Source organism: Aythya ferina (genome assembly GCF_964211825.1).
Source record: "Aythya ferina genome assembly, chromosome: 3".
Lineage (NCBI taxonomy): Eukaryota > Metazoa > Chordata > Aves > Anseriformes > Anatidae > Aythya > Aythya ferina.
The window spans coordinates 37,613,251-37,637,954 of record NC_140298.1 but is presented as its reverse complement, the minus strand read 5'-3'; the positions used below and the strand labels follow the sequence as shown (position 1 = coordinate 37,637,954).

General features: G+C 41.2%; 1 protein-coding gene across 2 annotated transcripts in view; it reads left to right on the top strand.

The window, feature by feature from the left end:
* Positions 1-24,704, top strand: part of EPAS1 (endothelial PAS domain protein 1) — a 118,633-nt gene that overhangs the window by 1,072 nt on the left and 92,857 nt on the right. Inside the window, exon 1 of one of the 2 annotated variants that reach the window (XM_084514876.1) lies at positions 1,580-1,643. The exons of the other annotated variant lie outside the window; for it this stretch is intronic. The gene's annotated coding sequence lies outside the window, so the exon portion shown is untranslated. Of the gene's footprint in view, positions 1-1,579; positions 1,644-24,704 lie in introns of those variants that run through there. 2 annotated transcript variants of the gene reach the window in all.

Sequence of the window (24,704 nt, the reverse complement as noted above, 5' to 3'; positions counted from 1 at the left end):
AAGTGCCTTCCAGGGTCTGACAGTGTAGCAAGCATTTTCAGATGCCACATCTTTCTCTTTCTGAAGTGGTGTGCTAAATGTGCAAAGATGGCAAAGGATCTGCACTTTATATGAACAGCAATCTACCCATCCTTCCATAGGCCAGCTCCAGGCACCTCCATTCTGTCCATGCAATGCCCACAGATTGATCCACCCTGGAAAGCCTCAGGTTAATTTTCTGTGTCATGTGTTTTTTTTCTCTCCTGGCTTTCCCTCTACGCTGAGCATGAAGTTTCCATGATGTTTCACACCCACAGAATGCCATGCCAGTGAAGACTGTAATACTGTAATGGCCGTTCAATGACTAACCTGTTTCTGAAGAATAATCTTTACATCTCTGCTGAATTTGACTCATACTTCCCATTTGAAAAACTGTAACAAGCCCAGATATGATTGATGGGCAATAAAGTAACACTGTCCACCTGAAATATTAACATGTTTTCTCAGATGATAGCCGTATAGCCGTATTTCCAAGCACCTCAGGATCCCACTGTGTGGGGGTCTACATTTTTAGTTAACATGATAGTTCTTGCATTAAAATCCATTTCTAACCTAAGATGAAGAGTGAACAGGTAGATGAGAGAAACAGAGGAAGGAGTGAAAAAGCTGTATTTGAAAGGTAGATTGGAAATCAATAGGTGCAGTCAGCTGTGAGCACAGTGCAGTACTTGATGTGCATTGTACGGAATGGGAGTTTTGAGCAGGGAGCTGAGAGACATCAAAGGTGGTGCTTGCAAAGCAAGAGCTGATTCTTTGTGTAAGAGGTAGTCTGGGAAGAAGTTAAAGAATTGGCAAGGGAAACAGATTTTGGCAGACTAGGGCTGATCTTTTAATGAGATAGAGATACAACAGGGGAGGGGAGCTGCACTGTGAAGAGTTTTCAGAGAAAAAAATATCAGAGTTTGCATTTCCTTTCCCCTTGCTGAGCACTTCATTCTCCCCCCCCACCCCCCACCCCAAATGCTCTGCCTATCACATCACCTGGACATATTGTGCTCTCCAGTCTATGCCCCAACCACCTCCCTAAGGAAAAGTTCTGTTCCTTGTTTTCCAAACACTGACTAAACGATTTACTCATTACTCATTCGATCTTTACATATGTTAATTATTCTTTTCCCTATCAAGGGTTGGCTGTGGCTCCCGTAGCATTTTATAGCATTTAATAGCATAACTACTGGTAGCTATTCATAGAATACCCAACATTGGAAGGGACCCACAAAGCTCACTGAGTCCAACTCATGGACTCAATTCTCCACATGGAGGTCACATTATTCAACCTCCTCATTCACATTTGGCAGGCTTTGGCAGCAGCTTTACTCATCTCCTACTACATGTGGGTTTTTGCCTCCAAACATATCTGGAGAAGCATGTTGGGAGAGCATGAAGCCTTGCTCCCATCACAGGTGCAGGCCTTTTAGCAGTGATGTGGAGCTGGCTGGGCATAATGAGCAGCAGCTGTGCCAAAGCCAGCACCAACAGCTGGGGCTGATGGGAGCTGCGGTGGCCATAGCAGGCCCTGAGCATGTCCTGCAGTCATGTCTGAAGATGTGCTTTTGTCCCTCTCTTGAGATGGGTTTCCAGGTCTAGCTGCTGGAGAAATACAGGTAGCGTACCAAGCAGTGAAGTTGATTTCTGAAGTGGTGTTGTAAGGGATTAGTTTAAGGGGTGGGAAGGGCAATATTATTTGCCTTTGTGTATACTTGGTGAAGAGGCTGGTAAAATTGGTCCCTTGTTGTGAAATATGACTTAACCTTTAAAGGTGTTGGGAGAATTTACTGTTCCCTTGTAAAACCTCTGATATGTGAGGTGTGTATTTCCCTGTTACCAACTACATGGTGTGTGTAAGCACTCAGGGTTTCCAGTAGCTTTCTAATGTAATGTATATGGGGGTTCAGGGTTATTTGTAACTGAACTATTTCTTCCAGTAGCTGATGAAAGTTTCAGTCAGGCTTCTGTTGCGCTAGATTGTGTTCAAATGCCAAGTCTGTGTCTGAGTCTGCCCCCCTCTCAAAAAGAGTTTTCTGGTGTTTTTTACTAGATACGAGGTGGTATAGGTGATATAACAGAATATGGTAAAAATAGAGCATGCTACTTTGCTTATATGTAATTAAATGAATTTACTGATATGTGATGTAAGAATCTTAAGTGGTACTAAAAAAGTTTGGTGTGTGAAGTCTACACTTGAGCATAAACTGAGTAAAATCATTAGTCTCTTACTCTATTTCTAGAAGAAACTACCATTACACTTCACTCTATATTGATGCATAGGTTGATGGTAAGTTTTACTGATCATATTTATCAGGAAAAATAAAACTAAGAGGAGCTAGTGAGAGAAAATATTCTTCAAAATATCAACATCATATTAAAGTTTCAATAACTGTTCCTTGATCTCTGCTTCTGAAGTACTGTAATTTTAGTAAATTGAGTTCTGGATCAGAGGCTGATCTATACTGGCAAGGTATTTTGTGTGGTTTCAGTAGTAGAAGAGCAAAAGCTATGAGACAGGATCCTCTGACTTTAAGGTCAGCCAATTTTTGTCCCTTTCTCACTGTGGAGATGACTAGAGGACAGAAAAAGGAGTTGTACATGAAGTTTCTTTGTGCTTTAGGCTTGCACAGTGGCAAAGCAATGCTTGTGCATTTCTTTTGCTTCTGCAAAGGGATGAGTGGGATGGGCAGGATTGTGTTTCCTTTTATCCATGTGCAAAAACTGCCTATTACTGATAGTTCTCTGCCTCTTGGTCTGACGGTGCTGGGAGGACTTCCCTAAGCAGCAGTGCTGGCTTATTCCAGCCTCGAAAGTGTTTGTGAAATTAGAGCCTGTGAGAGAGGATTTATGCTTGTACAGCTTGATCTCAGAGAGCTTACAGAGGCAGGGTCATATAGACCAAATACTATTAGAGCTGCTCCATCTTGTGCAAGTTTAACCCCCCACAAAAATGCAACAAGAAAGTGAGAATAGAAGCCCAAAGGCAAGGCTACTTGGATTTCTTTTTCTTGGTCTGTGCTCATGTAAACAGTCACTTTCTTACAGTGCTTTATATTACAATAGAATCAATTCTCCATGTGTTTTCTTGTATTCATGAAACAATTTGAAGAAAGGATGCTATTGCTGTGGCTCAGGCAGCTATGTTCACAAAATGTCAAGGAACATCTCTGCTGAATATATTTACCATCATTACAGTCTTTAAGATTGAATGTCTAGAAGAAGCACACAATAATTCCTTGAAGAATTTTATAATCATGCCCCCAGTCTCTCTATAAATAAAAAGATTTAAAACACTCTACTTCCCTGAAGTGAGGCTTCTCAGATTTCCTAGGGGAGAAAAATCTGCAGACAATTGTATTTTAAATACAAACTAGGTGCTAGACTGTGTTTTGAATATTGGCTATATTTGTTCAACTTCGTTTGTTGCAAGAAGAAACATGCTCGTGGGTTGTCTTTTTTTCTTAGTTGCTTGGACAGCTGCTGAAATATCTCAAAAACTGCAGACTGAGAAATACTTCCTTGATTCATCTTTTATTCAAATTTTGCTGTCTGTTCTCTCTCTTACCATTTCCTTTCTCCTTTAGGCAGCCTAGTTTTTTTTTTTTGATTTTTGAAAAGAAAAAAGAAAAAAACAAACAAACATAAAAACTAAATTAAAACTGCTCTTAATGAGTCTTAGACCAATTGGGGGTGGATTTTTTTTTTTTTTTCTGAAATCTTAATTTCAAGTCACGTGGTTGTATCTCTGACTAAGAAAGGATGGTTTTGTTTATATTGTGAAACCTTCCTATAACGAATGATGTTTGTACTTGATTTGAGCTACAAGATCTTTTTTTGTCATATTTTAACCTTCAGTTTACCATTTGCAGTCTTCCTTTTGGTATGTACTCGTGTTGCTGTACTAGGGCCTCTTTATCCCTCTCTCCTCACCTATGTCCATTGCTTGACTAATGAAAAATGTATAATTGAGGTAAAGCAGGGAGCAAAACTGGTAGTATAGACCTCTTAATAGTGTTTATCTTTATTGTCACTTGTGTGGTTCTGCAGAACAGGAGGACTGGAGTGGTGTTGGAGGGCACGGTGGGCTGGGGGAGCATGTGTTGGAACAGGGTGTACTGAGGATAACAGAGAGGATAACATAGCATGGTCAGTCTTTGCTTTTTCCTGAACAGGAAGCAAGAGGGCTCTTGATGTATATAACCAACAGCTTAATAACCCAGAACTTACTACGTCTCCTCTTTGCCAAAAGCCAACCAGGAAGACAATAGAGATCAGGGCTGGGTGGCAGCAATATAGATGGAGGGCAAGGTGCAAGCTGTGGGAGGAGACTGAACACACCTTTCATAGAGATAGCTCTCCTATCCCCCTATTTACTTTCTGTTCCTGTTCTACACGCTTACTGGTACGCACCAAATAGAGTTGGGCTGGTTGGACCAAACAATGAATAGTCCCATGCTAAAACTAAACATTTATGGTAGGCTATTTTTAACCTGAGTCAGTCGTTATTTGTCTGAATGCACAACCGCACGAGCAAATGTGCTGGCATAATGTGAATGAGTGCAGAGCAAATGAGTAAGAGTGAGGAAAAGGGACAAGGGGCTGCAAAAGTTGGAATTGCTGCTTAGTAATGTGCCTGTCAAATTACAGCGTAAGAGTCTGCTTACAGCAGCAAAGCAGTATGTGGTCTACTTGAGAGCTGCCAAAATAAAATGCATCTCCTGAACAGGCTGCAGAGGCACCTGATCTGCCTTGTCAAGGCTCATTAGCAATCAAGGTGTGGTCAGAGGAGCACCAAGGTTTGGTTACCTTTATCTACTGTAAGCAAAAGTTCTATTTATAGTTACAAAATGTCATTGTCCTCTTGGCAATGTAGCCCTACTGGGTAAGGAAGTAATAACGGCTTAATAACTGCTAGTTTTAGGACAAGAACAACTTAAATGCTACATTGTGTTTGTTTGTTTGTTTTTGAATAAGAGGGAAAATTAAAATTATTCACTTGTCATGTAGTCAGAAAATAATTGGATGTTTTGCTCCTGCATGCCCTGGAGTCTGCCTCCCGTAATTCTCATGTGCCATCCAAATACCTGTGCCTGGTATTTTGGTGACCAAAACTGGATGCAGAAGGTGTTTACTCGTCTGGCAAGTGTTTGGCCATTCCATGATCTTTTTAGAGAATCATTTGTTAAGAAATGCTAAGTGTTGGGGTGTATCTGTAAGCCTACCAATGTTAAGGTAAGGGTTAAGTAAAGCTAGAGCTGCAAAGAAAGCTGGTCATCCACTGAGGATCCACAAGATGAGCTCACTCTTCTCTTTTATGCTGTGGTCTATGATGGGAGAAGTGGAAGCTATTCTGATCTATTTTGCCACAATCTGGAGGTGGGAATGTACTCAGACAGAGTACATTCTCATCAGAAATGGATACTTCTCATCCCTACGCTGCAAGGGCCAAGCAGGCATCTTCTGCCACTGAGGAGACAACCTGGGTGTCTTCTGACAGATTTTGCCTGTTGAAATCCTGCTACTGCAAATGCAAGAGGGAGCAGGACTCTCTATATTGAATAATTTGAATGGGAAGCTGTAGCTTCCATCCCCTTACTTAATATTCCTGCATTTTGTTTGTTTGCATTAGTCGTGAGCAAGAAACAAAACCAGGGCTCTTGTTTGAGCTCCCTAAGCACCATGTCACAGATCAGGCTGTAGTTTGACCCTTACATTCCTGACTGTCTGACGCCATGGTTTCTAAAGGAAGGACCAGACATATGGTTGGAGTGCTCTCTTGGGAAGAAGTGTAACTGCTGGACTGATGTACAGAAACTGGATGTTGCACCAAGTATCCTAGCTTTCATCTTTGTGACTGAGCAGCTGCATTTTTATCTTATTGTGCTGATTATTGTTCAGTGCGCTCAGGAGATGCCTACCTGTTTGGATGCGGGGTGCCTAGATATTGCTAGTTCCTGGAGCACACTGAAGTTTCAGCTGGGGTAACCAGAATCAGATCAGACTGGGCATCTCAGTGGATGCAAAAACAGAACAGAGGAAGTTTGAGGCCAGGCAAGAATTAGTGCCTGGCTTTTTTTGGCCTTAGGCTGCTGCAGAATGCTGCATTTTGGATGCATAAGGGAACGTTCCACCCCTCACCTTAAACTCCCCCCAAAAAGGCAAGCAAAAAACTGCACTGTCTTACTCTCTTTTTATACTTGTTCTAGATCCCTTAGCAATAATCGTCTGTTCCAGGTGAGGTGTACTTCCCATTTCAGGACCAAACTTCATTCCGTAGAGCCCTGATCATCTCAAATGTGTTGCACGGGGTATATAGACAATGCAGAACTTGGGCTGTACTTTGCTTAGCTTATTGCATGTGTCAATGGGTATTTCCCACAATAAGGAAAGACTTTTTCCTTTGATGGCAGGAATACAAATACGATGTACTTGAGATTCACAAGTGGGGAATAATTTGTCTCTTAAGGACTGGTAGGTACCCAGCTTCCACCAAAAGCTATTTTAAGTACCTCTTACATACTGTGTTCTACTGATTTCTGTGGTCTTTGGAAAAAGAGGACTTCTGACAAAAGGTTTGTATCATCAGTGACATCTGAAGTAGTTCCTGGAACCTTTTAATGGGACTTCGTGCACAGCAGAGGCTTTCACATGGCTTACCAGGATTTCCAACCTGTTGATCAAGCAGTGATATAATTGCAATATTTTAAAAGATTGGATTAATTCTTTTTATATCTAAAGAGTGGATTGAAAATATAAATGGGCAACGTGCCACGGTGCTTACATACAGCTGTCCTAATTTACTGTTGACTTGGCAGCATAAAGGCTTGCAACTCTACAAACTTGCAGTTTTGTACAAATAATTAAAAAAAAAAAAATCCCTTGCTACTTGCCATCTGGGTATAGATCTGTGTTGGTAAATGATGGAAAGTAACTAACAAATCACAGAACGTTGTATTTGTGGTTCAGTTTCTGTTGGTCTCTGCAGCCAACTACCTTTGAATCGCAAGATAAGAGAAGGTATGCATGAAGTTCATGGATGTTTACAGTAAATAAAGTAACATTTTGGAATGTAATACTAAAGGCAATGCATCATTTCATCACAATCTTCACCAGCATTTGCTCCAGAATGCCTTAAGGGTGCAATAGCCTGTTGGGTCTCCAGGAGATAGAAAGCGTAGTTTCGTATTTGCATTCTAAATCATGCAGAAGAGGAGGGGTTAAACCTAAATTCTCTGTATCCGAACAGAGGATTACTTGAGCTCTGGTTATTTTGGAGCATGAATATCTTGTTTTTTCACAGAAAGGCAACCTGTTTAGATGTCTAATTCCAGAGGGGAGAATTTCCAGGGAATTGGGCACTACTTTATGAGATTTCTATGTGTTTAATTATTTGTATGAAGTGGGCTTGCATCCGGAAGACAGCTGTTAGCTGCGGCTCTGGGATGTGTGAAGGAATAACAGACTAGGTGAGAATATCCAAATTCATCCCTGCTTAGAGCTGCACCTTTAACATCCACTGTCCCTTTAAGAGCTGCCTGTATCACTTGATGTTGCTTGTGGATGCTGAAGTCTTCTTAATCATGATGGGGAAGGTTAAAGCAGCCTAACAGTGCAGGCTTTTGAATTCCTAGATTTGATAAACTTTGGTCAAATGAGGTATGGGTCCAAGAAGTCCGTCTCCACTACCAGCTATTTTCAGCTGGACTAATTGTTCAAAAGACTGTGCTGTTCAAATTTGATGAGTGCCGATTACCTGTCCTTGCTCAAAATGAGTGGGCAAGAGGAAAACAAACAGGCTCTTGTGCATTCTTACAGAAAGATTTCAAGTTGGGAAAGAAGACAGACTGCTTACAGGTGAAAGAAGTAGAATATTTCCAGAAGTGAGATAGCTGATGTGAAACCTTTGCTCTCATTCCTGAGGCTTTTGACACACAGTAACTTTCTACTGCCTGTCCCTCCCTCTTCCCCTATACCTGCTGTGGGGATACCCTCTGCTGTTTGCATTCCTCACTGCCCCTTTCTGCAAAAATTTCCTTCCAATTTCTCCTACATGCACCAAAAAAATAAAAATATTTTTTTAAAAACTATATTCAGTTGATGTTAATGTTCACTAGAAAGTTTATCCATGTCCTAGCTGATAGTACTTCTTCAGTATTAGTTTTTCCTGCTTTATTAAGAGCCCTGGGATATGGATATGTACTTAGATCTTTAATTCAATTTGTGGTGGTTACAAATAATTTTCTAGATTGAGGCTGGAAGAATGCATTAAGGTAGACTAACCGGACCCTTTGCAAAGAAAACATGTGTAATCTCAGCCAGTGATGCCTGCAGGTAACCCAGTGACTTATGAGTGAACCTAGCATATCTTACAGAAACTTCTCTTCAGCCTTGATCTGAAGATTGTTCCTTCTGGCACATTGATTGTATCCTTGTGTAATTTGAATTTCTAGTGCTTGTTTGCTTTTGTCTAAGAAATGGAGCCCTCTACTTACAGCTATTCTCTTTTCTCATACGTACCTGTAGATTATGATCAAGTTAACTTTTGACCTTGTCTTTGATAAGTTAAATCCCCAAGTTATCCTGGCTATGAGGCCTTGTGTCAATGCTGTGTCACTCTTCTAGACAATTTTTTGCAGGAGGCTTGGGGGGGAGGGGGAAAAAGAAAGGTCAGATTCTTGATGAAAGGAACTCCCATGTATGCAACTTGTATTTCTAATGTGGAAGTACCATGGCCTTTTCGGTATTCATGTGTACAAGTTGGTTTGTTTAGGTAGTTAAACATTAATGTTCCCATTTCACAAACTGAGAAACTGGAGCTGAACAGTCAAATACCTTATCCAGGGTCATGCTGTGATCCAGCAATACCTGCTCCAGTGCTCTGCATGCTGGATGTCTGCTGCAGTGCTACCGCTTGGATCTGTACCTGAACGCTCCTTCCACAATCCTTTGAGATGCTGGTCGTTATCACAGCATGCATATATATATATATATACATTAGAATATTGTTAAGGTTCAAAAGTATAGTGCTTAAAAGAAAAAAATCACCAATAATTAAAAATTAGATGCTTTCATAAGATACGGGAAAAGTGATAAAAGCATATGCATTGACATATTTATTTTGTATTTTCACAAATACTATTTGTCTAAGTACACAGAACAAAAGCAAATACATAAGTAGCCAAAAACAGGGACTCTGTCAAAAATGTTAAAGTAAATTCAGCTTGTAATTGAAAAGTGCGTTTTGGGCATTTCTTCCAAGATTATTCTGAGAATAATTTTGCTTTGAAGTGTTCTCTGTAATTAATATCTGGGATGGACTTCTGTCATCAAATTGAAGAAAAACAGATGATCTGATGTGACTAAATGTATGTTTTGTTTTGCTTTTAACAAACATATCTAAAGAACTTGCCTTGGTTACAGATACTATTAATGCACCAGCATGTATGCTATTGAGACATGAAAAGTTGAAGCAATCTGTAACCTAGGCTTCAGAGAGGCTTTGCAAATCCATTTGGCACTGCCTAGAAGGAATATAAATATTCTTACCGTGTTGTGACCCTGTAAATTCCTTTATAGGGCATGTTCTTTTTTTAATATCTCTGAGGCTGAAACTGTTGCGTTTCAATGTATTTAAATTCCTTTCCTTTGTTTGCCTCTGGAATGCATGTTCTTAGTCATCCAGCTATTGAAGAGTTGGATATCTTTTTGTCTCTAACCTGACATAGAACATTACTGTCTTCATTGTAGAAAAGGATAGGTATGGCTGATAGCTGTATCAATTTAATACTTTGCTCAAATAAAGCCTCTTGACAAGGAGGAACAGGCAGGCTTGAGCCTGCTTTCAGGTGGCTTTGTAAGCTGCTATTACGGTATTTAAGACACTTGTTACAATTGCTGGGGGCAGGGGGAAAATATTTTTCCTTAGTTCAAAGGGTCCCCAAATGGATAATCTGGTTTATCAGAATTTCATTCTATTCCCTGACCAAGCAAGTTTGCTGTTGTGGGTTGCTGGTTTTTGTTTGGCAGAAGCAAGCATGGTTTATAAAGGCTATCTTGTCTAATCAAGAAGCATAATGGCTGCCAAGATAGATTTCTAAAAGAGTTCCGTTCGGAAACCATTATCCAACTGGTGGAAGTGTTGGTTTTTTATTTTAAATAGGGTTTCACCTTTTGATTTTTAGAAGGAGGTAATTCAAAAGATAGCTGAGAATCCACCTTGGTAGGTCTCTACATCTTAGACTTCCTTGTAACACACTTCAGAAATCTGTGCTGTAACATTTGCAATCAGTCTATGAAGTCTATGGTTGATACAACCTGCTTGAGCAACCCCAAAAAATATGAGGGAGCGGAGGCCCCAAACATGTCTTTTCCTTATTAAGTTAGCACAGGAAGGATAAACTCATCAAATCACAGTAAACATTTCAGTAGGTTCCCTTAGTTATCTCCTGTCTTGTCACTACTAGGACTAGAGTCACTGGGACTTGAGTAAAGTTGGGTTTATTATTAACCACAACTTATGTAAGAGATTATTGCATCTGATTCTATTTTTTGAAATTACTTGGACTCTATTGATTTCTTTCAGGCAGGCAGTGTCTTGTGCTGCCTGCACACAACTGCTCACATGAAGCAAATGTAATATGTGATGGGTGGGCAACAAACTGGGAGCTCTGAGGTGGGGGTCTCCAGGAGTAGTGGGCACCCCACCAGCTCCTGGAGGCCATGCAGGCTCCATCCTCTGGCTGTGGAGTCCCAGGAAAGGGTTTCTTAAACACCAATAGCAGAGTCCCTTGTATAAATGCATGTGTGGAGGAAAGAGCACAGGGTATGCAGGCTTCCCAAGCAGCCTGCTTGCTCCTGTTGTAGCAGGCTAGAAAAATCAGTATTTCCTGGTAACAGTCCCTATGATGAGTCTTTTGAAGGGGGTAAGGAACCTGTCCAGAGCCATGCAGGCCTAGGGGGAGCCAAAACGTGCTGCTCTTGGTTTCACAGAAAAGCACATGCTTGTGCAACCCATGATGGGTGTGAGATCAATGCATTACTACACTCTGCAATGAGGTGCCAGTTTGACCCTTGAGGTTTTCTTGGTGTCACCACCACTACATTGATGTTTCAGCGAGGCGTAAGTGGAAACAGGAGAGTGCAGGCAGGACACAGGAATTCCAGCATGGATGTGAATGGGATTTCCAGCTTTCCATGAAGGATGGTTCTTACAGGAAGTAACTCCTGCCCTTCCTCTCCTTGCCCGCCCCAAACCACGTGCTGGTGCTGAGCTCCATCTGCCCTGGGCAGGTATGTGGCACCACTGCAATGTTCCCCCATGTCTCTCACCCCAACCCCACCAAACTGTACTAGTGCAGTGGGCAGGCTGGTTCTCCCATACAAAGTTAGGAACTGTGAAAAAAGCTGCAGTACAGCCTCACATCCACCAGTACAGCACCCCATGTCCACCATAGCAAGGGGCCAAGATATGGAGATTTAGCAACATAGTCAAGTCCCCCTGCTGCTGTGAGTCAAATACATGATGCATTTAAATGTGCTGTGTGCATATGCAACCTGGCAAAGGAGGGAAGACTTTTTCTCATGTTTTGGGTTTGTTTGTGTGCTAAACATATGTATAAATAACTGTGGGGGGCCTCCTTAAAGCTTTTGGTCTCTGTTGCATATTTTATCCTACATCACATGGGAAGGAGTGGAGGGAGCTGCAAACTGGGACCTGTAGTTCTTGTGTGGAACTGCACGTCTGTTTATGGAGAGGTATCCCACTATCTCCCATCCACTTATCTGCAGGCAGACTGTGTTCTTTACTGATGCTGGCACCGTAAACACGGCACTTGCAAGGCATTCTTTGCCATCAGGCAGCATTGGAGCTCCTCACCTGTCACCCCCAGGCTCTTTCCGGCTGAGCCTTCAAATTTTCTACATAAGCTAGCCCAGGTGAGATAGTGTCCCTAGAAACAAGGGTATTTTGCTGACTGAGGGTCAAATCTCACTTTCAAATCTGCTTCGTACTTCTCCTCGGGGATGAAAACATTCTGAGGTATGGGGGCATCCTGAAGTTTTTGAGATCACTGTCTGTGAGATAATTGACAGAGCATGTAGCAGCCATTTCTGGAGTGAAACTGTGATGAAAAAAGCAACACATCTGTGCACTGACATGAAGTATGTGATAGCTCTCCTATGGTTTGCCTAAGCCAGTTCTTTCTTCTTCTTTTTTTTTTTTTTTTTTTTTTTTGGCTGTTGTTTAGGAATATGGGGTGTATTTCAGGGTGTACCAAAGAGCCCCAGTGCATCAAACTGGAGCTGTGGGTGTCTTTTGCGTGAAGACTGGTCTCTCAGTGTGAGCACCACTGTAGAAAGGTTAGCATTTTGAGGGAGGGAGCATTGGACTTTCATGTGATCATTAGTTTCTCTTTGACTTACCTGAGTTGCAGACATAAACGGCTGAACAGCATAGGCCAGTCAATATGTCTCGTTGTGAAAAAGCATTCCAAATCAGTCTGCTTTTTCCCAGGAAAGGAGGGGGGAAGCTTATTTTTCATCTTTCTCCTCTATCCTCCCATAATTAAAAAAAAAAATAATAAAATAATAATTAAAAACCTTCCAGGACCTTAATTGTCTTTTGATATCTTTGCCAAGCTGGATTGACATCAGTCAAGTCCAGAAGCTATGTAAGTGGATGGGCAGTCTGGGAGTTTAATTACCTTTTAGGATCATGAGACACTTCAGGTTGGAAGAGGCTCAAATGGATCATCTAGTTCAAACACTTTATCAAAGCAGGGTCAGATATTTTAGATTATGAAACTAGGCTATCAAAACAAAACCTACTGAATCTAAATCCTGCAGTAATTACTGAAGACCAAGGTGTAGCAAAACGTATATAACTGTATATGTGTGTGTATGTATGGGAGCATTTAGCATTTGGACAACACTCTGTCTTATTTTTTTGGGTGATTCTTTGGGGATCCAGGAGTTGGACTCGATGATCTGTGTGGGTCCCTTCCAATTTGGGATGATGATTGTGATTGGGATTATGATTTTGTGATTCGTTTTACCCAGGCTATGATTTCTGCAGAGCAACAGGGCTGTTCCTTAGACTGTTCCTTAGGCTTTCGTTACACCTTGTGCTTGTATCTCCCCAGTTCTCTCTTTGGAGTGGGGAGGGATGTGCCAGATAAGAAGGGTTTGAATAGGCTTGAAGGCCCTGCTCTCAGTCTTAGGTAGCAAGTGAAACCATTTTGAGGGCTAAAAGAATTAGCTTTCCTGACAGGCTGATTAGAAGAGGGCAAACCTTTGCTTGTCTCTCTCAACAGAGTGGCGTTATCCATAGGGAAATAGATCAGCTGCAAAAGCTGAACCTTTGGTACCACTCAAGCTCTCAGTAAAGCTGAAAGGGGTTTTCTGGAATAAACAAGAGGAAAAATAGAGAAAAAAAGACTTAAAAACCAGGCTGTTTTTGTTGTTGTTGTTGTTTGTTTTGTGTGTGTGTGATTTTGTTTCTATTTTTAAGAACATGAAAACCAAGGTGGCTTCTATTAAAATCTGTCTCTGTCTTTAAAAGAAAGTGAGCCTTCTAACATTTTCCTACGGTGCAGTGAATCCAAACATAACAGTGACAAGCTGGTTCATGGGAACCGGAAACTGAGACAGACTAGAAAACAACATCCTTGGAGGAAAAAAAAAAAAAAATATGCCAAAGTGCTACTTTCAGGGCTGCTTCTTTCTTTCTTTCTTTTTTTTTTTTTCCTTTTTTATTTTTATTGCTGTCGGAAACAAGTGACCTACTGGAGTCAAGTAGGCCTGGGGCTAAAATAAAAGGACCTTCAGAAGGCAACCAAAATATGCAGCCCAAATGCTGTACTCAACATGTGTAATTGCTACTGTGCTGTCCTTTTCCTCTACCACTGTGTATCATTTTAATTTCTGGGGGAAAACCAAATGTAACTGGAAAGTTTCTATTGCCTGAGTTATTGCTCCCAAGGGGGAGAAGAATTGAGCTAAAGGGGAAAATAGACAAGAACATGAAGTTTGTGTGCAGATAAGTGTCTATGGGGAAGGGGAAGGAACTAGAGGAAGATTTGGTGAAAAACGTTTCTCACCAATGTAAATGGAAAGATATAATATGCAGAAAATAAAGGTTACTATATTTGTGTATCTATGTGCCATAAAGCTGACAGATGCCAAGCTTTAGGCAAGGCAACAGTTACGGCTTATTTTAAGCTGGAAGGAGATGCAGGAAATATTGCCAGTTTTCAGCAAGACGTAGTAGGTCTAGGAGTTGGAAAATACTTATTAGGTCACAGTAGCCTGTTGTTCCTGCCAGTACACTACTCCCTAGTGAGACACCAATCTGGTAATGTAACTGTGTTCTCTAATGTAATTAAATACCAAAATAATTAAAAACGTACACTTTCAACTAATGTATCAGTCGATATTATAGACATGGGGATAAGAAACAGCAGAATTATGTGCTCTGTTCATTTTTCTACTTTTTTTCTGTGGACTTGAGAAGATTCAGTTTCTGACAATGAAATCAGAATGCTCTGGTTATAGCTGTGTTCTGAGGATTTCTACAGTACTTAAATGTATTTTATGTAGTTTGTTTTATCACTGAACCAATGCATGCAAAATGGTTGTCATCAATTGTAACAATTTTTTTGCCCTATGTGGATGAGCTTTCTATATAAAATAGCAGGTCAGTATTTGTATTTGTTTTTTAAATGAAGCATTCTGCTAGATGCTTGAATTAGCAGCACTCCAATTATCTCAAGAACTTAGGGGAATACTTTTAGACTTTGAATTTGAAAAACACCAAAAAGTCTGTCATCCATAGGGTGTTATTTTCTGTTATCTCAGTTTACTAAGTGTACTAATCCCTAGGGCTCTGTATAATTCCAGTAAATAACACCCCACACATTTGGTCAGTACCTGATAATCTGGGCTGACACAGCTGCTTTCCTCTCCTATTTACTTCACAGCAGAATCATTCTTGGGTACACTTTTCCCTACCAGCTAACTTTCTATATTTTAATTTTAACCTGTGACACTAATTTGCTTTGTAGTTATGTGAGAAACTTCACTTTGCTTTTGGGCTTCAGGTGAAGACTCTCTCAAAAATTCAGGTCTGTCTCCCATTGCTGCTGGAGACTGCTCAGCCACACTAGGTATGTTTAGTTCTTATGAAGGAGCCTCATTCCACATAATTGTTTTGAACAAACACATAATTGTTTTGAAGATCTTCTCCTAAATCCCTCACAATTGCTTACATCTTTCTGAAGTGAAGATGAAGAATCCTGCTAGGTTGTCACTGGGCTTACAAAGAAATGCTTGCTGATTAAAGCCTCTAAGGACCGTCTGTTGTGGCTGAAGGGGTCCTGAAGCAGCAAATCTTGTTCATGCATTCATACAATTTTATACCTTAACTAGCTCATGTGGTTTAGTTAAGGATAGATCCTTAACATCTGAACTGTCCATTGGAGGTCTCAGGCTTCATCAGCTTCACTGCCTCAAGGTTTGTCCTGTCTCTACATATTTTTATAGGAGCTGCAGCTTCATTCTGCTCAATTTGGACTCTGTGAAGCCTTAGTATTCCTGTTATGCTGAAATAATTTCAAAACTATTGATTAACTGCTCTGTGCTCTCCTATTCAGCATTCTAGGTGAATACCTTCCTAACACAACATATGTGACATCAGTGTTTAAAGTGAAGTATATGGTCACTGCAGTGAGCAAGGGAGGGAAAGTGAATTCAGGTGTTAACTAGTCCAAAGTAAATGGTTAACAGTGAATACTTGTGGTTTGAAAAAAGTCAAGTCTCACACTTTACTTGCTGTGTTAGAGTACCTCAAGTCTTTCACCTACTCTGCATTCAGTGCACTCAGTCAGCCACTTTTCTTTGTAGAAGCACATACAGGCTCTTGCTTTTTGTGAGAACTGACCCTCCAAAGAGGAAAGTGCTCTAGGACCAGGTCAGAATGCAATGCTAAGCAATGGAGATAACCACAGCAACGCAGAGAAACTGACAAACTTGTAGATGACTTGTGGAAGACGCAATGTGCTGCATTACTGCTTATCAGCTGGCATGGTGCATTGAGGTATCATTAACTGTGAGGCAAGCTTTCTCAAGCCTTTTGTAGTCCTAGAGGCAGCCAATCCATACCAGCCATTAGCAGATGGTTACATTAGGAAACTCACAAAATGTTTATTGTATCACACAAAGTTGCAGATTTCCTGTGATAACATTATTTTTTTTTTTTTTCCATCCTGTTTGGAATTTCAAAAGGTTATTGTAAACCTCCTCCCTCTTTCAGTCCCAAGGCTTGTGTGAAAGAATACCTTTCCTATACCAGTATGTCTAACAGGGTAGTGCTGCACTGACATGCCTGTTTCTTTTGCACTGTTCCGGTGTCTCAAAGCGTACTCGAGTAAATGTTGCGTATCCTGAGCTGCCTGGTGAGGCCAAGGGCTTTTCAACCCCCTTCTCCTCTCTCCCTTTTGGGAGAGGCGCCAGGCAGAGCATGAACTGGTGGCCCCACGTGCCAGCAATTCCAGGCAACTTGTGGAAAAGCAGCCTGCTACTGTAGGACTGGTGTGCAGTTGATGTAAGGCAATTTAGATTGAGATCAGGGCTGGTATTGTTTTCGCCTCTGAGAAAAGGGAATTCAACGCAGCGCCTGTGGCTACTGCAGCGCGTGAACACTGATGGCATTGCTAGAGAGCCTCTGCAGTGCATTTCTCCAGTGGTTTTATGAGCTAACCACACCCGCCACTGGTTTCTACAGTACCAATTTACAAGATTGGCTGGTTTGGATGAGGAAACCCACATTTCCTGAGGTATCCCAGGGAGCTTGAAAGCCAAGATCTTCAGAAAATTCACAGAAGTGGTGATTTTTTCAGTACTGGGCTTTAGGGAAGCCTGTGTGCTTCTCCCCCTGTTGAGGAGGGAGGTGCAGTTGCATGCTTACAAGTATTAGGAACTTCAGGCATTTCTCTTGTGACACAGCTGGGATCACTACCCAGTTGTTTGTTTTGTTTTGTTTTTATCTTGATCCAAAACTAACATTCTGCCCAAAGGCATTGTGTAGCCTTACTCAGGTAGGCAAGGGGGTAGCAAGTCTCTGGCCCCACAAAAGGAGAAAAGCAGATGCATCAGTTTTTCACTGGAAAGATGAGGAGGTCTGGCTCATTTCCTTGCACCAACTGCATAAGATTTTATTTTTTTTTTTCCTGGTATTAAGACTGAATCATCTACTTTATTTTTTTGCTGGGTTGTTTTCCTCCTGGTTTAATAAGTTAAAGTGGCTGATAAGAATAGTCTAATTAACATCAGTTCTGGCACAACATAAGGCTGGCATGGGTGTGGGAAGGTGGAAATGCTTTTCTCCTGTGGTGAGCCGTTAGGTGGCTCATTTGGTCTTGGGGAGCTGTGGACCTATTCCTTCAACAAGGCCATGATACTTTGAAGAATTTGTGGGAATGGGGTGAGGGGCTGGACATAGGAGCCCCTGGTCAACACCAGTTGTAGTCCTCTGGCCTCCAGTTGCCTTCCTGCTGAAATAGGAAAGAAGTGCTTTCCTGCTGCCTCTGGAGCTCTGCTAGAAAGTGTTACACAAACTCTTGTGCAAGCGTAAGAGGGTGGAGGCTTTTTTTGAGTTGCTTAACTCAAAATTTTTAGGCATTCCTTTTCTTTTTCCAAAATTACCAGTAAATACAGTGAGATAAACATTTCTTGAAGAAGTAACAACAACAAAAAAGCAAGACATGCTTGTCAGGAATTGCTGACATAGTTGTAAGAAAATCATTACTAAAACTAGGGGATAGCTGTTCAAAAAATACTTTGTAGTATAATAATTACTGGTAAATGCCGGGTAGTGCCTTTAATACTTCAAGGAACGTGAAATGCAATTTGCAGTTCTAATTCTAGCCTCTGTAGTTCTCAACTGCTACTATTGCAAATGCATTATATGCAAAATCCATTCTAGGGTAGTGCAAGGCTAAGCCTATACACCTGGAAACTGCAGAGTCAACCCATGCAGGATATCCAGCTGGAAGACAATGATGCAGTGACGTACCCACATGATTTTTATGGCACATACTTAGCAAATGCTGAAACATGAGAGTCTGCTGCTTAATGACTGCATCCAACTTAGTGAAACAGCCTGGGAGCTGTCTTCATATTTCCAGGCAGTGCTTTGGGCATCTTGCAAGAAAAAGAAAATGGAAAGAAATGATCCATCCTTGAAGAGGTTACAGCCCAGTGCTGGCAACAAGTTAATATAAGGTGGAGAGGAGAAGACACAGGGAAGTGTAAGGGTCACTCTTAGATGGCTGTGTGATTACACGGCCTGGGCATGTTCATGACTTGATGGCTGATTCCTGATCCACCCACTTGCTGCAAATCTGAAGACCCAGAGGCTTTGGGAGATTCCACAATAGGTTCTCAGTGCAGTACATACTTCAGGAAAAATTTTTTGAAAATAACAGTAGTGGATATTTCACAGCTAAATGTTAATTGCTGTTGGAAACTTAATTCTTAAATTTCTTACCTTTTAGGGAAGAGTTTTTTTTTTTTTTAATTTGGTTTCCTTTGAAAAGAATAATCTACTAAACCTTTCTCTGTGTTCATCCTACCAGTTAGCTTACATGTTCTTTTTGAAAGTGATCAGAGTATGCATCTAAAATTTGAAATGGTTTTCTTATGTGTAAGATATCTTTATGCCCTATCTCCTAGCAAAGAAACCCTCTCACTCAGGTGTCTGCAAGGAAAGCTTTGGATCTGGACTGCCAGTCCAGATGAGTCATGAATGTGTTTTTCTGGCAGGAAAGGAAACTGTTCTGGCCAGTGAAAGGATTTGTCATGAAACATTCAGAGCACAGTAGTTTCATCCGCATATGTTACCTGATAAAGAATCCAGGAGCTAAAAACCCAAGTACTGTTACTTACATAGTTAAAATACTGTAAATGCCTACCACACCCTGTTTGGGTCCTGTTTGAAGGAGAACAGCACATGCCACTTCATCTGGCTTTCTCTTTAAACCAAATATTGTTTTCTTTGCCTCAAAGTGCTCCATTTTAAATGAACGTCATGTAACTGTGAGATATGTTGTTGTTGTTAATAAGGGATAAATGGGAAATGACAACTGCATTTTCATTACTGGGGAGACTAAGCAGGTGATTTCTTGCAACTTCCTTTTCATTAGGGAATGTCCCAGAGGTTTGCACAACTGGGTTAGAAATTAAGGATCCAGTTGAATACACTTCAGTAGTTGCACACTGGTGCTCAGGCATGAGTCGCTATGGGATTTACTGATGCTTTTAAAAACTAAGCATATGCTTTATGTCACAGAGCTAAGGGAGTTGGCTTTCTAACTTCAAGATGATCTTTTCTTCTTTCTGTTGTTACAACATGAACCTGAGTTAACCAGCACAATTATAAATGCTGATGCAGATGCATACATTTGCTCATTGCTGCAGATGGCCCTGAATCTTCCCATTAAAAAACAGGAATAGGTCGTCCAAAATGTAAGCTGCTTTACCCCAAATGCCCCTAATACTGCTCCTTACTTGCTCTGCTCATAAAGGGATAAAGAAGGTATTATCTCCTCATGTCTTTGGCTAATGATCTGGCCAAAAGTAAATAGAGGCCATATCGCAGGAATGCACGGGGCTTAACTGTTGCTGCTCTCTGGCTCGGGGACAGCCCTCCTCTGTGGCTGCCTCGCTGGCCCAACAGCAACTCGTGCTGATGGGGCTCTGCCGATGGAGCATGTGCATGCCCTTGGAGAGGAGCGAAACCATGGTGCTGGATGAAGATGCGGGGCTTCCTGTAAAGCACGCAACCTGATGGCAGCTATTCCACCTTAAAAATACTGTAAAGAAGCTGTGTTCTTCTGTGAGTTTGTCCTGGTTCTTGTGTTTCTGCTCTGCGTGATGATAAGTACTGGCAAAGAGGAAATGGGGTTTCTTTTTTTAGAGGTGAGAGACACCCCTACATGAAAGAAACAAGCATGTGTGGTGGCAAACAGCAAATCATTAACAGCAGCCATATACTCTTATCTAACTATAAGCGTATCAGTTCCACATCAGAACTATCAAACCTATTCTTCTGAGAGCCCCAGACCAGAATTTGTGTTTTGCTGCCTGATAGTCAGTTTCTTGTTGATGAATAACTAAATGTCATAAAGGCATCAGCAAGCACACTTGAAAAAAAAAAAATTAAATAAATAGGTAACTTACAGCAGATGAAAAGAGCCAAGAAACATGAGTAACTGCCCTTAAAGGACACTCTTGATCAATATGTCTGTATTACAGATTACTGGAAAAGATGAATTGTAATCTTCTCCATGCATTGAGGTCTGGAGATAAAGTTAATAAAACTCCTGCAGAACGGAGTCAAGATGAAGAAGATGAATAGGAACTGTGTTTCATTGGGGGAATTTGTGGACTTCTGAAATTTGGAAGAGTGCAATCTTTTTAGTCTTTGCCAGATGGTCACACAGTTTAAAAAATTAAAAAACTAGTGCAGTTGTAAGAACTCATATTTGGGTGCTCTTAGTCAATATTAATATTAATAATAGTCATAATAAGGCTTTAAATACTTGGAATAATGGTATGGCTTGGTTTGAAAGACACCTTAAAAGTCACCCTGTTCCAAACTGCTGCCCTGGGCAGGGACACCTCCCACCAAACCAGGCTGCCCAAAGCCCCATCCAACCTGGCCTTTAATGCTTCCAGTAATGGGGCATCCACAACTTCTCTGGGCAACGTGGTCCAGTGCCTCACCACCCTCTGAGTAAAATGTTTTTTTTTCCAAATAGCTATTCTAAACCTACCAACTTTTATTTTAAAGAAATTCCCTACTGTCCTATCACTGCATTCCCTGAAAGAGTCCCTCCCCAGCTTTCCAGTGGACTCCCTTTAAGCACTGGAAGGCCATTATAAGGTCTCCTTGGAGACTTCTCCAGGCTGAACAACCCCAACGCTTTCAGATTTGATTTATAGGAAAGGTGCTTCAGCCCTCATCATCTTGGTGGCCCCTCCTCTGGCATAGCTGTAATAGGACCATGTCTTTATTTTGGTGGGGGCCCCAGAGCTCAGGACTCCAGGTGGAGTCTTACAAGGATGGAGCAGTGATGCATCTTAATGTTTTTTCTTGTATTACTATGAGTGAGTCAGGGTTAGCATGTCTAATGAATGCAAATAAAATTGAAATAAAACACAAGGCAAAATGAAAGTGATTTGATTGGAGCATAGTTCTGGGATTTGCACTGATTTCGTAGGTTATGTATCATAATACTGTGGTATTTTGTGGGAGATATGTGTGTTGGGGGATTCATGTTTATATTGCAGTCTTTGTTACTGAGCTATGAACACTTATACATTATTTTTCCAGGGCAGGAAACCCTGAGCTAGTGTGAATTGACCAAGTTCATTTATCATGATGTTGCTGTAGATCAGGTGCCTCTGATCTACAGTAACTGTGTCGGCATGCATTCAGGTTTCCTCTGCCAGGAAGTGACAAATGAAACCTATGCAAATAAATAAGAAAAGGCTTTCTTATACTGTAGCCACATTCACTGGACACCTAAGACAATTTCTGACTTCTTGTTAATTAATACCATGTGCAAAATTTGTTCTATTGTATTGCTATTGGAAGTCACTGTTTTTCAGATGGAGTCTGAATATGTGGTATTGATTATGAAGTTGGGAATAAAGCATTACAATTTAATTCATACGAATCTCTATCAGAGTTTTTCATTATAATCAAAATATTGTGTAAAAGCTTGTTGTCTGATCAAGTGTGCAAACTGGAGCTGTTGCTCACCTGTGGAATTTGCATCATACTTAATTTGATCTAATTCCCACTGCACTCATTGGGAATCTTCTGACAGTGGTATTCGAGAATTGGTTAAAACCTGCAATCCCTTGTTGTTCCCATGCTAGCTGGGTGGCTGAGTAGGGAAATAAACTTGAAAATGATCCTAAATTTAGACACATCAAAAGATTATTGTGATAAAGGATCAACTTGAGTGAATTATTCTGTTTTTCTAACTTCTAAATGAAGATTTGTTTATTTTTAAAAGGGTGATAGCGATGAAGAAAACTTCTTTTAGAAGCTGAGGTTCATAGGACATATTGCATAGATTGAAGACCAGATCCTCAAGCAGAGTAACTGATGCAATTTCTCTGAAGACTTGATCTGTTGTCTCTTATATATTGACCATATGTATGTATGAATATCCCTGTTTAAACACATTATTTTAATTTGTTTTATCTTGCATGTCTGTCACACATCCTCCCATTCAACATACAGGAAAAAAAAAGTAAAAGATGACAGGAAGTAGTTAATAATTCATCACTTCTGCAAACCATGGGTAACATATTTAAATGCCTGTTTGTTTCTGTTTTAGTGCTTAAATGGCAGTATCAAAATGTACTGTAAACAAGAGATAACCTTCTGTGAGACAGCTGCTTTAAAATCCTTCTTAGAATTTTTCTTACTGCTGAAAGAACATTTAAAAAAAAAAAAAGATTTCAGGAGCTGATCAATCCTTCTAGGAAAATGTCATTTAATAGAGTCACCCTATTTCTAACAACCACACAAGCAAACTTTTTTGTTTTGTTTTGTTTTAACTGAATCAAAAAATACTTCCTCATGCAGTGCAGTTGGAGAAATTGGCAAGCAGTCTACGTTTAAATGGAATACAAGTACTGTCTTTTCTTCCTTTGGACTCTCTCAGCCCAGCTGTAGTGGCTTCCTCCCTCCGCTGGCTCAGCTCCTTGTGCCAGGTGGAGTCTGGGTCTACAGCTATTTACATCAGCGATTTAATTCTGCTCTTCCTGCAAAATTTCATGGTCTCTTGCTTCACTATATTCAAATATTTATGCTCAAGAATAGAAATGTTTATTGTGGAGACAGTAATAATATGAAAAAGCCCCAAATAAGTATATCTATTTTCTATCTTAAAAGGATTAATAGAAAATCTGACTGAAAAACAGAAGATGGTACATCATCACGATATTGAGAGATATGTATCACTTGGCTGCTACCCACGGCGGTGGCTTGTACTGGAATTAGTCATGTCTAGAGCTTCATTAGGAGGTTTGTGGCTAAGGCACTCGGAAACTGTCTGTGAAGTCTCAAAGGCTGATATCCTCTCACCAGGTCGCTTCAGTGGTATTCACTTTGCACTTGGGTACATGATAGTTCTTTGACACTTGTGGCTTTTCTTTGAAGCTATTTTTTCCCTATTGGGTCCTAGAAGAAGACTAAAGAAGAGTAAGCAACAAAAGGCATATGACACCTCTGGCAAAACTGACCAGGCAGTTTCAGCTCAATTAACATGTGAGTTGTCATAATTTCTACTTTGGTTTATCATGTGCAGTTATCTCTGTTACAAACCTCTGCCCAAAGGTAGTTCTGCACACTAATGGTGGTAAATGCCTGTTTTTGTAACTCCCATGTTGTACCACGTGAGAAAAATCAAAAGGTCTCACCCATATGCTTTTGTTGGCTTTCTTGTGAGGCAGTGAATAACTTCAGGAAGCTTGAGTGCACATGCGTCCTCTACTGAGATTTGCTTGCATGCCCTCTCTGTAATGCATGGAAGCAGGTAACTTGGTGCAGTCAATCAGTCACACGGCTTTCCCTGTCCTCTCAGCTACTACCCAGCTCGCTCTAACAAGAGCTAGAACTTGTCAAGTACCTGTATCAAGATGTTTTGACTCATCTGACTTCTTGACTCACCTAAACTAATCTCTCTCATTGCATATGAATGTAATAAATCCTTTTTTTTTTAAAAAAAAAAAAAAGTATAAATCACAGAATCACAGAATTTTCTAGGTTGGAAGAGACCTCAAGGTCATCGAGTCCAACCTCCAACCTAACGCTAACAGCCCTCCACTAAACCATATCCCTAAGCTCTACATCTAAGCTTCTTTTGAAGACTTCCAGGGATGGTGACTCCACCACTTCCCTGGGCAGCCTGTTCCAATGCCTCACAACCCTTTCTGTAAAGAAGTTCTTCCTAACATCTAACCTAAAACTCCCCTGGCTCAACTTAAGCCCATTCCCCCTCGTCCTGTCACCAGGCACGTGGGAGAACAGGCCAACCCCCACCTCTCTACAGCCTCCCTTGAGGTACCTAAAAAGAGCGATAAGGTCACCCCTGAGCCTCCTCTTCTCCAGGCTGAACAAGCCCAGCTCCCTCAGCCGCTCCTCGTAGGACTTGTTCTCCAGGCCCCTCACCAGCTTCGTCGCCCTTCTCTGCACCCGCTCAAGCACCTCGATGTCCTTCTTGTAGCGAGGGGCCCAAAACTGAACACAGTACTCGAGGTGCGGCCTCACCAGAGCTGAGTACAGGGGGACGATCACCTCCCTAGCCCTGCTGGTCACGCTGTTCCTAATACAAGCCAGGATGCTGTTGGCCTTCTTGGCCACCTGAGCACACTGCTGGCTCATATTTAGCCGACTGTCCACCATCACTCCCAGGTCCTTCTCTGCCTGGCAGCTTTCCAACCATTCCTCTCCCAGCCTGTAGCTCTGCTTGGGGTTATTGCGCCCCAGGTGCAGGACCCGGCACTTGGCCTTGTTAAACTTCATGCAGTTGACCTCAGCCCATCGGTCCAACCTATCCAGATCCTCCTGCAGAGCTTTCCTACCCTCAAGCAGATCGACACAC